The 19,578-nt window shown below is 38.7% G+C and overlaps 1 non-coding gene across 1 annotated transcript; it reads left to right on the top strand.

Moving 5' to 3' along the window:
• The first annotated feature begins 2,613 nt into the window (after window positions 1-2,613).
• TRNAF-GAA (transfer RNA phenylalanine (anticodon GAA)) lies at window positions 2,614-2,685 on the top strand. The gene has a single exon. It is a non-coding gene; the product is annotated as a tRNA-Phe (tRNA).
• Window positions 2,686-19,578: the final 16,893 nt, after the last annotated feature.

Below are 19,578 nucleotides of genomic sequence, written 5' to 3'. Positions count from 1 at the left end.
TTGTTTTTGCTTTGGCCCCATCCCTTTATTTTATCTGGAGTTATTTCTCCACTGATCTCCAGTAGCATATTGGGCACCTACTGACCTGGGGAGTTCCTCTTTTGGTATCCTATCATTTTGCCTATTCATACTGTTCATGGGGTTCTCAAGACAAGAATACTGAAGTGGCTTGCCATTCCCTTCTCCAGTGGACCACATTCTGTCAGACCTCTCCACCATGACCCGCTCGTATTGGGTTTCCCCGCAGGCATGGCTTGGTTTCACTGAGTTAGACAAGGCTGTGGCCCTAGTGTGATTAGATTGACTAGTTTTCTGTGAGTATGGTTTCAGTGTGTCTGCCCTCTGATGCCCTGTTACAACTCCTACCATCTTACTTGGGTTTCTCTTACCTTGGGTGTGGAGTATCTCTTCATGGCTGCTCCAGCAAAGCACAACCGCTGCTCCTTAACTTGGATGAGCGGTATCTCCTTACTGTGGCCATTCCTGACCTTCAAACTCGGATAGCTCCTCTAGGCCCTCTAGTGCCTGTGCAGTCACCTCTCCGGGTTGCTCCTCCTGGCCGTGGGCCCTGGCCTCAGGTGTGGGTGGCTCCTCCTAGCTGCCGCCTCTTGCCTCGGGCTCAGTTCGGCTCCTCAGGATCACTGCCCCTGGCCTCGGGCACAAAGTGTCTTCTCCCGGCCGCCACTGACCTTAGACGCGGGGTGTCTCTTCCTGCCAACCGCCCCTGATCTCAGAGGTGGGGTAGCTCTTCATGGCCGCCACTGACCTTGGATGCAGGGTAGCTCCTCTCAGCCATTCTTGCTCCGTCACTGCCTGGCACTCTAGGCTGCTGCCTCTGACCTCGGATGTGGGGTAGCTCCTCTCGGTTGCGCTTAGGGCGCTGGCTCGTGGCCGCCTAGAAACAGAGCTAACAAGTGTAAATTGACATATTTACTTCAGTTCGGCAGGCACTTATTACTCTTTCAATTTAAGGAGTATACTGTTTCCAATGTGAAGAATACAGTGATTAAAAACCCATGAGCAAAGAAATTACTAACTAGTAGGGCAAATACGATATTAGATATCTCAATTGTAATATAATAGAATCAGTTACCTAAGACAAAGGAAATCAAAGCATCATGTGATGATGATAAAGTTGGAATTAGTCATTGTTTGGCTGTATGTTGTTCTTCAATACATGCATAATCTCGATTTTGACTTTAATCAGAAGTATGTGCTAAGTTACAAGTGATAAGGTTATCCAGCATTTTCCAAATGAAATAATGTTTTTATGGCTCAGAACAAAATTTGGAATGAAAAATTTTGAATAAGTATGAAGTTAGGTGATCAGTTGCAAGATAGTCATCTTCCAATTATCACATTAAAAACACATTATAAAAGTTACATTATGGGACATACTCACTGAGAATGCTGTCCTCCAGACTAGGGTAGCCTAGGGTTTTTTTTGATAACTTATGACTGTGATCATTGCAAGTTTTCTTCTCTCCATTGTGATAGGATATTTATAGAATCTTCTCTTTTCCTGATGTCACCTTATATTGGCCTAAATTATAAAACATGCATCTAGATAGTTCACTCTAATATTTTTTCTCATTTTTACATATTGAATATTTGAGAGAGTAGGCTGCCTAATGATTTTGCATAATGAATTATTTTATTTTACTACAGTCACAAAATAATTGTGCCAGACCAGAAACCTGACCAAAAAAAAAAAAAAAAAAAAAAAATCATATTGTGCTTCATATTCTTTGTTGCAAATCATATACTTTGATGAGGTCATTCCTTTCAAACTAGTAAATATTATTTCACAGGTCATAGTGTTCATTTATAGTTTCTCTTTATGAATTCCTTCAGTTCTGGTTTGAGTTTAAAGCTTATCTTGTGAAACAGAGAAGAAACTAGATTTATTTTATTTTATTTTATTTGCTTCACAAGAACTATTTTTCCGATGGGTTACATGAGACAGATACTTAATGTTGTCTTCCTACTCTGTCCATTTACAATATTTTATTTCCATACCTTTGGTCTCTGTGATGTCCCCTTATTTATCTTAATATCTTAGATTTCTGGCAGAATGAAAATTCCACTTAATAAGAAAGAAGTTCTGATAAGAAGCAACACCATGCATTTTATATAGTAAATTTACAGGGATGGAGATAGAAAATTTACTAGAAACTACTAAAAGATAGTGAAAACCGTATCCATTTTTGTCTGAGGTCAAGGACTCTGAAGTATCTTTCTTTCATCAGAGCATGAGTGCTAACCCTCATCAGGGCAAGAGAGACCCGTCTCCCCCCCCCCCCCCCCGCCCCCCGCCCCGCCCCGCCCCGGAAAGTGAAAAGCTTAAATGGATTTTAAAAGCCAATATACTCCGGTTGCCATCCACCTGTAAATCCTCACCACATCAGTTGATGTCCTAAATATACTCAATGAGGTCCCTGCTGCATAACATACATGCTCTGAGTGAGCACTGAAACATCTCTGGAATTCTGTTTCTAGCCTATGTTCAAACTGCTGCTTAGCTATGTATTACCTTTTCATAAAGTGGTCTTCTGGCTCATACAAGTTGCATGTCAGGGGTCCTCACCCTTTTGTTATTCTTATACATAAGTTTCCTTGGTGGCTCAGAGGTTAAAGCGTCTGCCTGAAATGCAGGAGACCTGGGTTCAATCCCTGGGTTGGGAAGATCCTCTGGAGAAGGAAATGGCAACCCACTCCAGTACTCTTGCCTGGAGAATCCCATGGAGGGAGAAGCATGGTAGGCTACAGTCCATGGGGTCGCAAAGAGTCGGACACGACTGAGCGACTTCACTTTCTTTCCCCAAAAATTAACAGTACTACCAGCCCTATGATTTTTGCAGGCACTTTTCCTCCACATCTTTCAATGTCCTGACTTGACATTCCTTAATTGCCAGTTTTAGAAGCTTTTTAAAGTGGAAAATGTAACATAAAATAAATAGTCTCTGATTAGTAGCAGTATTTTGAATGATTTGCAATTTTAGATGCCATATTAATATGTGATTAATTAAATTATATTTCAAAATGATTCATAAAATTATTTCATTCAAAATAAGGCTTCTGTCACAATTTTCTTCCCACAAATTGAGAAACTACAAGACAAAATTATAAAAAATAAATAAATAAAATTAAATCTTCAGTTCAGTTCAGTTCAGTTCAGTTGCTCAGTCGTGTCCGACTCTGAGACCCCCATGAATCACAGCCTGCCAGGCCTCTCTGTCCATCACCATCTCCCGGAGTTCACTCAAACTCACATCCATCGAGTCAGTGATGCCATCCAGCCACCTCATCCTCTGCCCTCCCCTTTTCCTCCTGCCCCCAATCCCTCCAAGCATCAGAGTCTTTTACAGTGAGTCAACTCTTCGCAAGAGGTGGCCAAAGTACTGGAGTTTCAGCTTTATCATCATTCTTTCCAAAGAAATCCCATGGCTGATCTCCGTCAGAATGTACTGGTTGGATCTCCTTGCAGTCCAAGGGACTCTCAAGAGTCTTCTCCAACACCGCAGTTCAAAAGCATAAATTCTTCAGGGCTCACTTTCTTCACAGTCCAACTCTCACATTCATACATGACCACTGGAAAAACCATAGCCTTGACTAGACAGACCTTTGTTGGCAAAGTAATGTCTCTGCTTTTTAATATGCTCTCTAGGTTGGTCATAACTTTTCTTCCAAGGAATAAGCGTCTTTTAATATCACGGCTGCAGTCACAGTCTCCAGTGATTTCAGGGCCCAGAAAAATAGTCTGACACTGTTTCCACTGTTTCCCCATCTATTTCCCATGAAGTGATGGGACCAGATGTCATGATCTTCATTTTCTGAATGTTGAGCTTTAAGCCAACTTATTCACTCTCCTCTTTAACTTTCATCAAGAAGCTTTTTAACTCCTCTTCACTTTCTGCCATAAGGGTGGTGTCACCTGCATATCTGAGGTTATTGATATTTCTCCTGGCAATCTTGATTCCAGCTTGTGCTTCTTCCAGCCCAGCGTTTGTCATGATGTACTCCGCATATAAGTTAAATAAGCAGGGTGACAATTTACACCCTTCACGGACTCCTTTTCTTATTTGGAACCAGTCTGTTGTTCCATGTCCAGTTCTAACTCTTAGGCTTTTGTAATTTAATTTGCTCTATTTTGGCTTTGATTTTTAATGATAAATTTCAATATCTTCCTTCCTGTGTGCAAACTTTCATTAAATGTACTTCATTAAATGTTTGTGTGGAACATATTTATTTTGGGGTGCTGAAGTATTTGAATATATTTTTTAATATATATGTATATATACATATACATACATATATATATATATATATATATACACATATATATTTACTTCTTTGGCTGTGCCAGTTTCTTAGTTGCACCATGTGAGTTCTTTATTTGTAGCATGTGAAAACTTACTGGAGGCATGTAGAATCTAGATCCTTGACCAGGAATTGAACCCAGGTCCCCCACATTGAGAGTGCAGAGACCTAGCCACTAGACCACCAGAGATGTCCTTAACCTCCTATTTGCCAAGGATCAGGCCAATGAAAATTATGAGCACAGGTCATGCATTTAGCAGATTTTCTGGCAGGTTATGAAGGGGATTCCTCAGCACGTTTTCCCCGTTTTCTTCCTCCTGTGCATCAGCTCTTTTCTATATCTAGGTCACTGATTGATTGGGCAGGTCATCATCTTTCCACTTCCAAAAATTGTGCTTGAAACTGTTTACCTAATATTGGGACTCAAACCTGTGTGGCAGGGACTCTGTGCTATGCTTAGTCACTCAATCATATTTCACTGGGACTTTAGCCTAACCAATCCTCATGGCATCTGGTTTCAGGACCTAATGAAGCTCAGGCTCTTGATGTCTCATTGCAAAACGATTCCATGACAAACACAGCAATAGATAAGAGGTAGATTTGTTCAGATTGAGAGAGAAGCACACACCAAGAGTGTGGGCCCTCACAGAGGGCAAGTGCAGTGACCATGGCATGTGGTTTGGTTAGTTTTTTACGGGCTGGGTGATTTCATATGCTAATGAGTGAGAGATCATTCCAACAATTGGGGAACCACCCACTCCTTGGTCTTATGATCCTGCCTTGGAACTGTCCTGGCAACTCTGGGTGTGTCATTTAGTGTGCAGATTGAGAATCAAGGTTTAGTTGAAATTGATTTGTCTGTCATCTTGGACCCATTTTATTTTAATCAGTTTATGTTATGCCCTTGGGCTATGTCATTCTTTCAAAACTTGTGCCCTGCCCCCCTTCCCTCCTGTTTCATGCTTTTTCCTGATCCCTGTTCAGGCCCACAGTGTTGCCTCTACAATATTCTGGAGGGACAGCCAGAAAATAGCTAGCCTTTGGGAGGGAAATACTGTATAATATCCAATCCCTCTAGATATTCAGGCATTCATCTTCCACATTTCTTACAACATGTGCAAAAACAGCACCTCTCAGTGAACCTGCTAAGGTGGGTGACAGGCACACAATGTCTGCTAGAAGTCCATCTGTTGATGGCATCCCTTCAAGGGCAGTTGGACTTCCAAGGATAATGTTTGCCACTTTGGGAGTTAGCCCTGCAGGCTATTTGGGCTCAAACCCTTACCACACTTCTCCCAAAGTTACAAGCATACCCCTGGATCAAATCTTCACTCCACTTTTATGAAACACCTGGTCTATTGCCTCTTAACAGTTTGTTTTAAAGCCACTTACTTACTCCTACAACCAGGACCTTGCCCTCTTGTAGGCTCCACTGTGCTTATTATTAAAATACTCCTCATGCCCTTAACAAGACCAGATAAACCACTCCTGTGTCATTACCTCTGTTATTACCTAAAGTGGGTCTATGACAATGAAATGTTTACCATTGGAAACACCCTAAACTGTTCTAATGGATAACTAGGGCAGGAAATCAGTGACTTATATTCCCATAGAACAATAAGAGAATAAGGAACCATGGCTTTTTCGTCAGGTTCCCAATCTCAGGGCACAGGCTTGGATAGCTTTATATCATGATATCTATTCCCATCTGTGGTGGACAAAGCAGCAATGAGTTAAGATTACAACTCCTTAATCCTACCCAGCACTAGTCATGCTGGAGACTTTGGGGATGCCCAACTCCAGCCTGGGTGTCCTAGGAGGTTGACCTGCTTCAACATGCCTTGACCTGTCCAGGGACCCAATTTTCAGGAGGCCGATCTGCCTTGATCTGTCTGGGATTTCAGTCCCCAGGAGGCTGTCATGCCTCAACCTGCCTGAGGATCTGCACCCCGACCTGAGGACGCCTGACTGTCAGGTTGAAACAGTACTTGGTAGGATAAACTTTAAAAAGACTCATTCCTAAAGAAGTCCACCCGTAAAATAGAAGACCTATTCATTTTTTTTTTTTTTCCTTTTTCTCTCGGCCATCACTGTCTTTCAGATGGGAAATAACCAATCCACTTCCTAACAGACACACTTGAGATGCATCTTTGAAAACTGGAAACTGTTTGGTCCTCTAATTCTAAGGAGAAGTCACTTAAAATTATTTTGTGCCACTGCATGGCCACGGTATCCTCTGGGGGATAATGAACATTGGCCTGAGGATGGGAGTTTAAATTACAATACAATCCTGACCCTAGACTTATTCTGCAAAAGGCAAGAGAAAAAAATAGAGATCCCCTATGTCCAAATTTTCTTCTCAGTGAGATACGAAGGAACTCTCTTTTAAGTATGGGATTGTTGTATGCCCTAAAAGTGAGTCTACTAGGCAATCAGTGTTAGGCACAGACAACCAAGAGAAGGAAACCCCCATGAAGGCTAACCTCCCATGGGTCCCGGGTTGCCTGGTGCTTCTTTCTTATATCCAAACATGCCCCCATATATGAGAGCACCCCCTCCACAAAAGGCAACTCGAGTACGTCTCTTAGCTGAACTGGAAGAAAATTCAGACCAACCCAGTTCCATAAGCCCTTCTTGCTCTTAGAACTAAGACAGATCAAACAAGACCTGGGAAGCTATACAGATGACCCAGGCAAATATATAGATACATTCCAACACATTACCTTTGTATTGACTTGACGTGGAAGGACATCATGGTCATATTTAGTCTAACTTTATCTGACCCTGCGTATACTAGCATCTTAAAGGAAGCATCAAGGTATGCAATAGGGCTTCACATGTCAAGTGATAAATACTCATTTGGGAAACTGTGGTCCTCTTCTCAGATCCTAATTGGAGTTACAATGACCCTGAGCACAACTGGAAAAGGGATCATTTTCTGATCTGTGTAAAGGCAGGACTAAAAACAGCCTAGCAAAAAGGAATCAGATATGCCCAGGTCTCAGCAATGACTCAGGAGCCCAATGAGAATACCATTGCCTTTCTGGAAAGGCTAAAAGAAGACCTACAAAGTTTATCAATCTAGAATCAGAATCTTATGAGGGACAGGTGATTTTAAAGGACAAATTCCTATCCCAATGTGCATCAGACATCAGGATAAAGTTACAACAGCTAGAGCAGTGGTACCCTGCTGCCTCTTTAGATGAGATAGTCCAGACCCCCACCAATAATTTTATAACAGAGAACAGCAGAGGGAGGCCAAGGTCCAGGAAAGGGAGAAAAGGAAAGAAATACAGCATGCCCTGATGCTGTTCTCCCTCCAGGAAAGCCCTATGGTAAACCCTGAGTTCTTAAGGGACAAAAAGAAAGAAAAGGAAGTCACTCAGTCATGTCCAACTCTGCGACCCCATCGGCTGTAGCCTACCAGACTCCTCCGTCCATGGAATTTTCCAGACAAGAGTACTGGAGTGGATTGCCATTTCCTTCTCCAGGGAATCTTCCCAACCCAGGGATCGAACCCGGGTCTCCTGCATTGCAGGCAGAAACTTTACCATCTGAGCCATCAGGCAGCCAAGGCACAAGGTAAATGCCTAATCTGTAGACAGGCAAGACATTGGGCCAGAGAGTGTCCAAACTGCGGAAAGTCTCCTTAAACTGCTTGCTACAAATGCCATCAATTGGGACATTGGGTGACACTCTACACATGGTGCCCAAGAACCTCAAGATCAAGCTCCAAGCCTTCCCTCACAATGATTCAACAGGACTGTAGTTTCATCCAGCTCACCTGTCACAGATAACCATGATGAGGCTGGAGCCAAGGGTGCACCTGGATGTGGTAGGTAGGTCTGAAACTGGTTTCTAGGTTGAAACAGGGACTGCTCACACTGTCTTGATCTCCTGCTCAAGAGTCTTCTCCTCCCAAACCTGTGCCATTTTGGGTGTTACAAGAAAACCAATTACAAAATGATTCACCTGAGCACTTTGTTGCTGGGATGGACAAATATTTTCCCTCCAGTTTTTGAGGGTGCCTGAGTGTCTTACTTCCTTTTTGGGAAGAGATATTTCCCTGCCTTTGAAATCTTGCATATAATGCAGTCCTGATAGAAGATGTTTTAAAATTCTCTCTTGGGGACAAATTAACTACATTTACCACCACCAAGTGAAACAACTCTTGAATTGGAGAGGCCATTTGTGGATGCCTGATCAAAGAATCTTCAGATATCAAATAAATACCTCCAGCTAAGTTAAAGAAGGTCTCACAGTCCTAAAGAAAAATTTCCATATCCTACAGGATCTCAAGGAATGAGCTGGATAGTTCTAGTTGTGGCTACAATATCTCTTTAGGGGATCCTTCTCCTGGCAGGGGAGAATTTGGAGTTGACCAGTGCCCCTACTAATCCCTGTTATCACAATATTTGTGCTGCCCCATGTATTACTGATTGTCTAACCCATATTTGTCTCTGCCTAGGTCAAGAAGTTACAACATGCAGCACCAGTTCAACAAAGATATATAAAACTACCCCGACCATGGAAAATATCACTCACCCTTAGATGGACACCACTATAAGGACTCTAAGGCTTGATATTAATCAAGAGGAATCCCAATGCCTCTCGCCATCCCAGCTCAGCAGGAAGTATCCAGAGAGACCTTGATGTCCCTATTCCCAAAAAATTTGGCCTCCCATCTCTTGAGGGGAGAATGTAAGGTAGATAGTACAGGAAAAAGGAGTCCAAAATGGTGGTGGCTAAAAGACAAAGAAAGGAAAAGCCTGGGAAAATAGAACAAAGGAAGATTCGAAGACCAGAGGGAGAACCTGAGATGAAAAACACAGCCCTCCTGACTAGACCAGTTTACATAGAGCAGGTTAAGGGGGAGGAGAAAAAAAGAAAAAGAAATATATATATATATATATATATATATATATAAAGGGGAACCAAACTTGAGCCGCTCTCTTGTCTTTGCATCTTTTAAGGTTGGCCAACCCTCATGCCTCGAGGGTGCAGCATCCTTTGCTTTCCAAAAGCTGAGCTGTAACTGAACTGTAATGCTGTTCTGCCAATTTCAAATTTTTGCTGCAGCGAGAAAGAACCAAGGGTATTGCACACTCTCCTGACATTATCAACAGAAATCAAAGAAAGTAGTCTTCAAAGTTGAAGGTTTTTAATAAATTTACAACTCATTTACATCAGTATCAGATGTTTAATAGTGAATTTCCATAGTTTTGCTCTGATTCACCAAATATGAGGTAAATCTCCAACTAGAGCTTTGCCAAGGTTTCTTACTCTTCTATGTCTAACACACAGGCATGCATATTATACATTATATATTAGATTGATTTATTCTATTGTCCTAAATTTAGTCATTGTTTTCCCTTTTTATTTGTTGTTTGTTTGAAGCTCTTAAATCATTTCTTTGCTTGCTTAATATACTGGGCTTTATTTATATCCTTCAACAAACTTTTAAAAATTATTTATTATTTTTAAGAATTTTCTTACAATTTTCAGAAACCTGGCAAATTATATATTAAAGTGTTAGTACTTTTAATGTTTCCTACTTGTTAGTGAAAACCCAAATTAAAAAATTTTTTTTTCTTCTGAAATGTGTATTTAAGCAGCTTTGATCTATATAGACTGACTGGATTATACGTTTTTCACTTTAATACCTGTATCTTCATAACCTAAGACAAGAGTTTTTCATTAATCAGAAGAAAACAATTTTCTCATTAATCAATACACTCGTATCAGTAAAATAATACTGGGAAAATATCCTGAGGGTATTCTAATCACTTTTCAAGGATAGAAATAGTAGTATATAAATGTATTATTTTCATGGCTGCAGTAGACAATGACTACATTCTGTACAGAAATCCATAACAATTACTTTTAAGTGATCTCATTTGGGCCTGTGATTCAGCAACTTTATAATCACTGGGAGGTAGGTCTTTTCTCTTAAATAACCAAGATCCAGTAGGTAGACTATTATGGTTCAATCTAAGAAGAATAATCCACCATGTTACTCATGAAAAGGTCTAGAGATGGGCTTCCTTGACTGAAAGTCTTCAAAAGACAGTGGGTAGAGAATTATAAGCACTTTAAACTCTGATCATTTGGGAAAACAAGACAACTCATATTGGAAAAGAGATTAATCAGAACCACCATCTTTCCTCCCACCATCAAGGTAACATTTGCATGTCTCCTCTTTTTTTTAATTTTAATTTTAATTTTTTTTTTTTAATTTTAAAATCTTTAATTCTTACATGTGTTCCCAAACATGAACTCCACTCCCACCTCCCTCCCCATAACATCTCTGTGGGTCATCCCCATGCACCAGCCCCAAGCATGCTATATCCTGCGTCAGACATAGACTGGCAATTCAATTCTTACATGATAGTATACATGATAGAATGCCATTCTCCCAAATCATCCCACCCTTTCCCTCTCCCTCTGAGTCCAAAAGTCCGTTATACACAGCTGTGTCTTTTTTCCTGTCTTGCATACAGGGTCGTCATTGCCATCTTTCTAAATTCCATATATATGTGTTAGTATACTGTATTGGTGTTTTTCTTTCTGGCTTACTTCACTCTGTATAATCGGCTCCAGTTTCATCCATCTCATCAGAACTGATTCAAATGAATTCTTTTTAACGGCTGAGTAATACTCCATTGTGTATATGTACCACAGCTTTCTTATCCATTCATCTGCTGATGGACATCTAGGTTGTTTCCATGTCCTGGCTATTATAAACAGTGCTGCGATGAACATTGGGGTACATGTGTCTCTTTCAATTCCGGTTTCCTCGGTGTGTATGCCCAGCAGTGGGATTGCTGGGTCATAAGGTAGTTCTATTTGCAATTTTTAAAGGAATCTCCACACTGTTCTCCATAGTGGCTGTACTAGTTTGCATTCCCACCAACAGTGTAGGAGGGTTCCCTTTTCTCCACACCCTCTCCAGCATTTATTGCTTGCAGATTTCTGGATCGCAGCCATTCTGACTGGTGTGAAGTGGTACCTCATTGTGGTTTTGATTTGCATTTCTCTGATAATGAGTGATGTTGAGCATCTTTTCATGTGTTTGTTAGCCATCCGTATGTCTTCTTTGGAGAAATGTCTATATAGTTCTTTGGCCCATTTTTTGATTGGGTCGTTTATTTTTCTGGAATTGAGCTGCATAAGTTGCTTGTATATTTTTGAGATTAGTTGTTTGTCAGTTGCTTCATTTGCTATTATTTTCTCCCATTCAGAATCTGGGAGGTGGATCATAGAGGATCCTGCTGTGATTTATGTCGGAGAGTGTTTTGCCTATGTTCTCCTCTAGGAGTTTTATAGTTTCTGGTCTTACATTTAGATCTTTAATCCATTTTGAGTTTATTTTTGTGTGCGGTGTTAGAAAGTGATCTAGTTTCATTCTTTTACAAGTGGTTGACCAGTTTTCCCAGCACCCCTTGTTAAGATTTGTATGGAAATACAAAAAACCTCGAATTGCCAAAGCAATCTTGAGAAAGAAGAATGGAACTGGAGGAATCAACTTGCCTGACTTCAGGCTCTACTACAAAGCCACAGTCATCAAAACAGTATGGTACTGGCACAAAGACAGACCTATAGATCAATGGAACAAAATAGAAAGCCCAGAGATAAATCCACACACATATGGACACCTTATCTTTGACAAAGGAGGCAAGAATATACAATGGAGTAAAGACATAAGTCTCTTCTTAATCTACATTAGGGGTAAAACAGTAAGGAGAGTTCAGTTCTTGAAATAAAACACCCCAATGGCTAAGAAATCTTAAAATGTGATTTCCCTGACAACAAAATGACTATGTTGCTTTTATGCATCAAACAGAAAGACTGCTTAGAGTTAGAAAACAAATTGAACTTTGAAAAATAAAGTTATATTTCTTTGAACAAAAAAGTTTTGTGGATGTGAATATCTTTTCTCACTAAAACAGGTTGGTTCTCCTTAATTCTAAGGTGCTACAGATTGTTAGATAATCCATCAGTTCACTCAGTACTGCATTACCTGTAACATCATGCATAACATGAGTCTTCATTTCAGAAACCCTGCATTGTGAAAGAAAAGGGCTTAGACTGAGGAAACATAGCACTGCTTTTGAGCTCTGAAATATGCAGAATGTCCCTGTAAAGAATCTTTTCTTAAAATAAAACGATTATTATTTATCTCATTTAGGTGAGGGGTAGCAACAGCAAAGTACTTAGCAAATTTTTCCTGTGTCAATTGTTTTGTTTTGAAAAATCCATGTTAAAAAGCAAGAAGGGTTTTGTTTGTTTGGTTGGTTGTTTCCCTCTATTTCTGCCATTTCTTTAACCATTGCTGAATTGGAATCACTAATGCATCAATTCATTTATTCAGTTTTAATAAATGTGATCATGTGCTTATTAATGAGCATATGCTATTGTTTCATTTTTAACTTTTATATTTTGCTGAAATATAATTAATTTACAATATTGTGTTTGTTTCATGTGTATAGAAAAGTGATTCAGAAATGATAAATAAATCATTTAATAGATATAGATAGATTTATAAATAGTTATAGATCTTTTCAGGTTATTTTGAAACCTAGAGATTAATATAAGATATTGAATATAATTCCCTCTGTTATACAGTAAGTCCTCATTGTTTATGTATTTTACATAGAGTTATGTGTAATCATTTTTATTTCTTTTATCTTAGTTCATAGATTAAGAAACAGAGACTAAAAGGATTTAAGGCCTCGCCCAAGTCAGCCAACAGTAAATAATCTTTATGCTACTCAGCACATATACTAATTACATTATACTCCACCACTTTTGCTACCATGTCTCTGTCTTCCATAACACCAACATTCAGATTATCAACAGGCACCAAATCTCTGCAGAAGTGACTATGCTCATTTACTTTGCAACATCAGTGAGTTTTGCTCTATACAGAGGAGTGTAATATATCTCAATGACATGTATAATGACATGACTGCTGAATGAAAGGGAAATTCTGTGCCAAAGATTTGAAATGGCGTGTAAATATTTAGTAGCTTCTAAAAAGCTTGTTTATTAAAGTGATTATATCAAGCTGCATTTTCAACCTCACATTGAGGTAAAGTAAAAAAAAAAAAAAGTCAATAGAATTTTAATTATACACAAATTTACTTGAGATGTTTAATTAAGTTTTAACATAAATGATCCATGAGGTTTTTTTCAACACTGGAGTATTTGAAAGTCTTATAATTCATTACTCACACTTTTCTTCCCTGGAGTTCTTTATAAGACACAAAATGGGGAGTAAACAAACGTTGTCATTATGTGTTGTGAAAGACACCAGGATTCTTGGCCTCTGGAGGAGAGAAGTTTGATCCTGGACCAGTGATGAGGCTTGATTCCTAAGAGTTTTGTGTAATAAAGTTTTATTAAAGTATAAAAGAAACAGAGAAATCTTCTGACACAGATATCCGAAGGGGGCAGAAAGAGTGTCCCCTTGCTAGTTTTTAGCAAGAAGTTATATACCTATTAACAAGTTGCTAATTAGAGAAAGGAAATGTCTCAAAACTCAGAGAGTGGCACCAGGCCCGTCACCCACAACATGCACAAGGTGAGTCATCCCAGGCCTTGAAACAACTGACATGGCTCTTAAAGGCAAGCAGATTTCCAAGCGAATATATTGCTCACTAAGTATTTGCTTAACATAGCTTAAGAGAACATTTCCATGAATAAAACATACTGCTTTGTTGAGCCATTATCAATTCTGAGTCTTAGGTGGAACAGATTTGAAGAAAGAGTCTAAGTTAAATACATAGTTTATTATCATTGCTTAAGAAAAATATTTCCATAAGAAAAATGCATTGGTTATCTTAAAGTTTGAGAAAAGTTAAGTCCAGGTGGAACCAGATGTCATCATGGCACCACGGAATTTTGAAAAGAAACCTCCTTTTTAGTTTTGTATAGAGAATGTAAACAAAAAAAAAAAAGAAAAAGAAAAGAGGCTGGCATGTTGTTTGTCTCCTCCTGCCACTTAAGAGAGAGTTAAAAAAAAAAAAAAAAAAGAAGTCTGACACTCAGCCTATTTCCTCCGTTTGGGGACCCCTAGCCTTCCTGCCTCTTATCTTCTCATTAATCCAATTCTCAAATCCCATGCTAAGGATCTTCTCTTAGCCTGATTCTGAAGCTAAAAGAACCAAGGCAGAAAGATATTTTATTTATTTTATTGCTTTTATTTTATTCAGAAAGCCAACTTCAGAGAGCAGGATTGAGAAACAAGGGGGATGTAACTTCTGTCATTTTATGTGAATCTATGGCAATATAGCTGTTCATCCTTGCAAATAAATTTCATTATTTCATGGCCTTCTTTGCATCAGTAACCTTTCCTTCACTGCATTTCAGTGATCTATTTCTGTTATCTACAGTCTAGATTGGACTATTACTTAAATGTGATTCAGAACTTGTGTCCAACTTTAAAAGAGATCCAAAACAGAAATTTCAAAAACTCTGTAGATCTGCACTGCTCAACACTGTAGCTACTAACTACATGAAGCTACTTGAGTTTTAGTGAAAGAGAATAAAATTAAAAATCCACCCCTTTCCCTCAATTACTCTAGGTGCATTTGAAGTTCTAAACAGATACATGTGGCTCTTTTCATCACTTTATAAAGTTCTGCTGGTTAGCACTACTATCTCTAGCTTCTGCCAATTATTTTGCATCCTAAAATCCTAATATTATATATTTTATGACCACGTATTTTCATCCTCTCTGCTTTCCAACAGCCTTAATCCTATATTATATATTTTATTTTATCATGAGTTCAGAGAGACTCTAAAATCTTCCTATACTTTTAATCTTTTAAGCATCACTTGAATTCACATACATCCCAAAGTAGATGTGAAACTGTGTTCAGTAACTGCACTTTCAATTGGCATAGTTTTTTATGGTCACATATCTTACAAACTTAAACATCAAATTAATTACATAATGATTTCAACTGTTTAGTAAATATTTACTAACATCTTACTCAGGATATTGAACTAGTCAGGGATACAGTGATAACAAGACAGATAAGATCCTCATTCTCATAGAGTTTCTAATCTAATAAATGGAGATAATATACAATAAATATATACATAAATGTATAAGTGAAATATGACAGAAGATACTAGTACTATTATATAATACCTGAAATAAAGATACAGCTGAAATCAATGCTTTTGAAGAGAGCTATGCTAATCAATTGGTCTCCTTCAATATATGAACTGATGTTCTAATTATAGTGCTGAAAATGGATATTCAGTATGAGAGAACTTTTATAGCTGAAAGAGAAACACCATCTGTAGAAGCATTGTTACATTTACTGGACCAAACTTGAGTTTATGGGCATTAAAACCCATCTACTGACACCAGATTGTGGTGAAGGAAAATATAGGGTCTATTGCAGGGCACCAAATAAGAATAGGCAACTCATGCTCAAAAGACCCAAATTCATTGATGGTTTTCAAGAAAGATATTTCAAAGGCAGTGTGAGGGAGAGTGCTGCAGGGTGTGTGATCAGCCCCTGTACAATTTTCAGGTTAGTTGGCATCAAGGTGAAGTGTCAAGAATCATCAACTTTTTGGTTTCAACCAGTGTGGGTTCTATATGCTTATGATTTACAGATTTAATCTTCTTCCCCAAAAAACAACTTATGAATATGTGTCAAGCCTTCATGTATTTTTTTTTAGGGAACTGTAAGCTTGATGATTCTGCTATGTGACTGATTTTTGGTCTAAATTGTGACCAGCTCTCCAGCCCAACAGATACTCTTTGTATCTTCACATATTTTTTTAATAAAAAAAATTTGTTTATTTTAATTTGAGGTTAATTAATTTACAGTATTGTATTTGCATTTCTTACTCATTAACTTCTGAGTCAGCCATTTGAGACTCAGGGGAGGCCTGGGACAGTAAAACAAAAGCCTCTTACTTTGCAGGATAGGAAACGATGACTTGTATCTGATTTCATTACTCAGATGAGACGGTTGTTGATTGTTAGCATTCAAAAGTGAGGTTATTAGATATAATCAATTCCTGATTGCTTGACTTTCAGGAGCAAGAGCCTGGCAGTGATTGGTTAGCTTGTCAAAGAGTAATCACTGAAATAAGTTAGTTGTCACTGAATGATTAAACGGATTCTGATGGCTGCTTGTCACCAAGAATACAAATAATTAGTCTTATCCTAAACTTGAGGAAACTTAAATTCTAAGACAAAGGAATAACAGAAATTGGTATGATTGCTGGGAGACAATTCTCAATTGGTTCTCTGCATTTCTGCGCATCTGCTGTAAACAAACATTGAAAGCTTTTGTTTCAGGCTATCTGTTCAGTATGTATAGAAAGCAAACTTGGGAAGCAGAAAAAGTATTTCTCCTCAGAGCAGAGGACATATTTTTTTGTTCTTCAGAACAATAAAGATAATGATCCCCGTAAACAAAAGTTTGGGCAAACTTCACTGTGAAAATGAAAGTGAAGTTACTCAGTCATGTCCAACTCTTTGCAACCCTGTGGACTGTAGCCCACCAGGCTCCTCCATCCATGGGATTCTCCAGGCAAGAATACTGGAGTGGGTTGCCGTTTCTTTCTACAGGCCCAGGGATTGAACCCAGGTCTCCCGCATTGCAAGCAGATGCTTTAACCTCTGAGCCACCAGGGAAGTGGAAAGGGTGGGACAACTTCACTGTAGTCCCTTTAAAAAAATATTTGGTATGGGGAGGGAGTTGGGAGGGGGGTTCAGAATGGGGAACACGTATACACCCATGGCAGATTCATGTTGGTGTATGGCAAAACCAATACAATATTGTAAAGTAATTAGCCTCCAATTAAAATAAATAAATTTATATTAAAAAAATAAACAAAAATACTTGGTGTTTCCTAAGATGGGCTTCTCTGGCTTTGATACAAACCTACTATTGAAGCAGAATCTGCCTGGGTCAATGTACATTGCTCCCTTGGGACATGAGGGACTAGAGAGACTAGTACAAACATGAAAGTCAGGTTGCTTGAATGTGAAATAATAAAATCCTTTCTCTTTTACACAGTGAACAGGAGGCGCCTGTCTTCTGCTAACATCCAGGAATCTGTGGCAAACTTACTTGTTAGCTTGTAAATAGGGCAACATTTCATATCATCTCAATTTCTTGACAATGATAAGACTGAAAGGTCCAGGAGAGGAGACTCTCCCAGGCAGCGTACAAAGAGTAGCCTTTATAAGGGCATGATATCATGTGAATCAGGCTTCCCTGGTGGCCCAGTGGTAGAAAAATATCCTCCTGCAATGAAAAATACATGGGTTCAATCTCTAGGTTGGTAAGGTCCCTTGGTGAAGGAAATGGCAGCCCTCACCAGTATTCTTGTCTGGAAAATTGCAAGGACAGAAGAGCCTGGTGGACTACAATCCATGGGGATTCAAAAGAGTTGGACAGGACTTAACAGCTAAACAAGAAAGCCATATGAATGTGACTTGAACCTATCTTACTCATTCCTCTTCCTGGTGAAAACCATTGAATTTTAAAAAGGAAGACATTCCTCTGGGTCATCCCCATGCACCGGAGGGATGTTGTGGGGAGGGAGGTGGGAGGGGGGTTCATGTTTGGGATCGCATGTACACCCGTGGTGGATCCATGTCAATGTATGGCAAAACCAATACAGTATTATAAAGTAAAATAAAGTAAAAATAAAAAGTAAAAAAAAAAAAAAAAGGAAGACATTGCCATTCATTAGCAAATTGAAAATGTAAGCCTATGGATTTTTTTTTTTTTTTTTAAGTCAGTTCCATATTTTTTCCTTTTTTATCTCCTAATTTAAACATATGCCTTTTTTTTTGTTTTATTAGTGTAAATGTATTTATTTTAATTGGAGGTTAATTAATTTACAATATTGTATTGGTTTTGCCATATATCAACATGAATCCGCCACAGGTCTACACGTGTTCCCCATCCTGAACCCCCCTCCCTCCTCTCTCCCTGTACCATCCCTCTGGGTCGTCCCAGTGAACCAGCCCCAAGCATCCAGTATCATGCCATATCCATTTTTCCATGAGAACTTTTAACAGACCTAATCCAGTTTAAAAGATAACCCATGGTTTGGGTTGGCAGAAAGGCTTTGAATGTGTCCCATATAAAGCTTTACTTAAAGAAAAGTAATATGAAATTAGAAAAAACACTTGGAAAGAAATGCATGGAAGTGAAAAATTCTGAAACTAAGCTTCATTAGCTTTTCTGTATATCGTTGTGTGATTTTATGACAAGCTGATGCTTTTTTCCTTCTATCTCAATGAAAAATAAAAATAGAAGCCAGCATTTAATTGGAAGATTTAAAGTAAAAATGTGTATCTTTAATTTCAATAACATTTTATTTTATGTTAAATCACTACAACTTTATATATCCTTTAATCACCCTGTTATGAAATTATTAATGCATTTATAAAGGTCATCCAGTTGAACTATTTCAAATATTAAAAGTTGATGCTATGAAAGTGTTATACTCAATATGCCAGCAAATTTGAAAAACTCAGCAGTGGCCACAGGATTGGAAAAAGAGTCAGTTTTCATTCTAATGCCAAAGAAAAGCAATGCCAAAGAATGCTCAAACTACTGCACAATTGCACTCATCTCACAAACTAGTAAAGTAATGCTCAAAATTCTCAAGGACAGGCTTAAACAATACATGAATTGTAAACTTCCAGATGTTCAAGCTGGATTTAGAAAAGACAGAGGAACCAGAGACCAAATTGTCAACATCTGCTGGATCATCAAAAAAGCAAGAGAGTTCCAGAAAAACATCTTTTTCTGCTTTATTGACTATGCCAAAGCTGTTGACTGTGTGTATCACCACAAACTAGAAAATTCTTAAAGAGATGGGACTACCGGACCCATCTGACCTGCCTCTTGAGAAATCTATATGCAGGTCAAGAAGCTGGCTACTAAACCATCAAACTACCACTGCTACTGCACCTGCAATTATTTAGATCTGTATCCTTGCACTTGGTACCTTCATAAGCTCCATACATCATAGTTACTCAAATATTATCTGATGAGAAAACAAAATGAATATACAGTAGTGTTTCTTTCATACACTTATCCATAAGTTTGTTTTAGCCCCAGAATGAGCACAGTGAGAAAAGAAATTTTGTCAACATTTTTGTATAGCTACACTAGACATACATGCTAACTGCTGCTGCTGCTGCTGCTAAGTCACTTCAGTCGTGTCCGACTCGGTGCGACCCCATAGACAGCGGCCCACCAG

The sequence above is a fragment of the Budorcas taxicolor genome, chromosome 14 (assembly GCF_023091745.1).
Source record: "Budorcas taxicolor isolate Tak-1 chromosome 14, Takin1.1, whole genome shotgun sequence".
NCBI classification, from domain to species: Eukaryota; Metazoa; Chordata; class Mammalia; order Artiodactyla; family Bovidae; genus Budorcas; species Budorcas taxicolor.
This window is presented reverse-complemented; position numbering and strand designations above follow the sequence as displayed.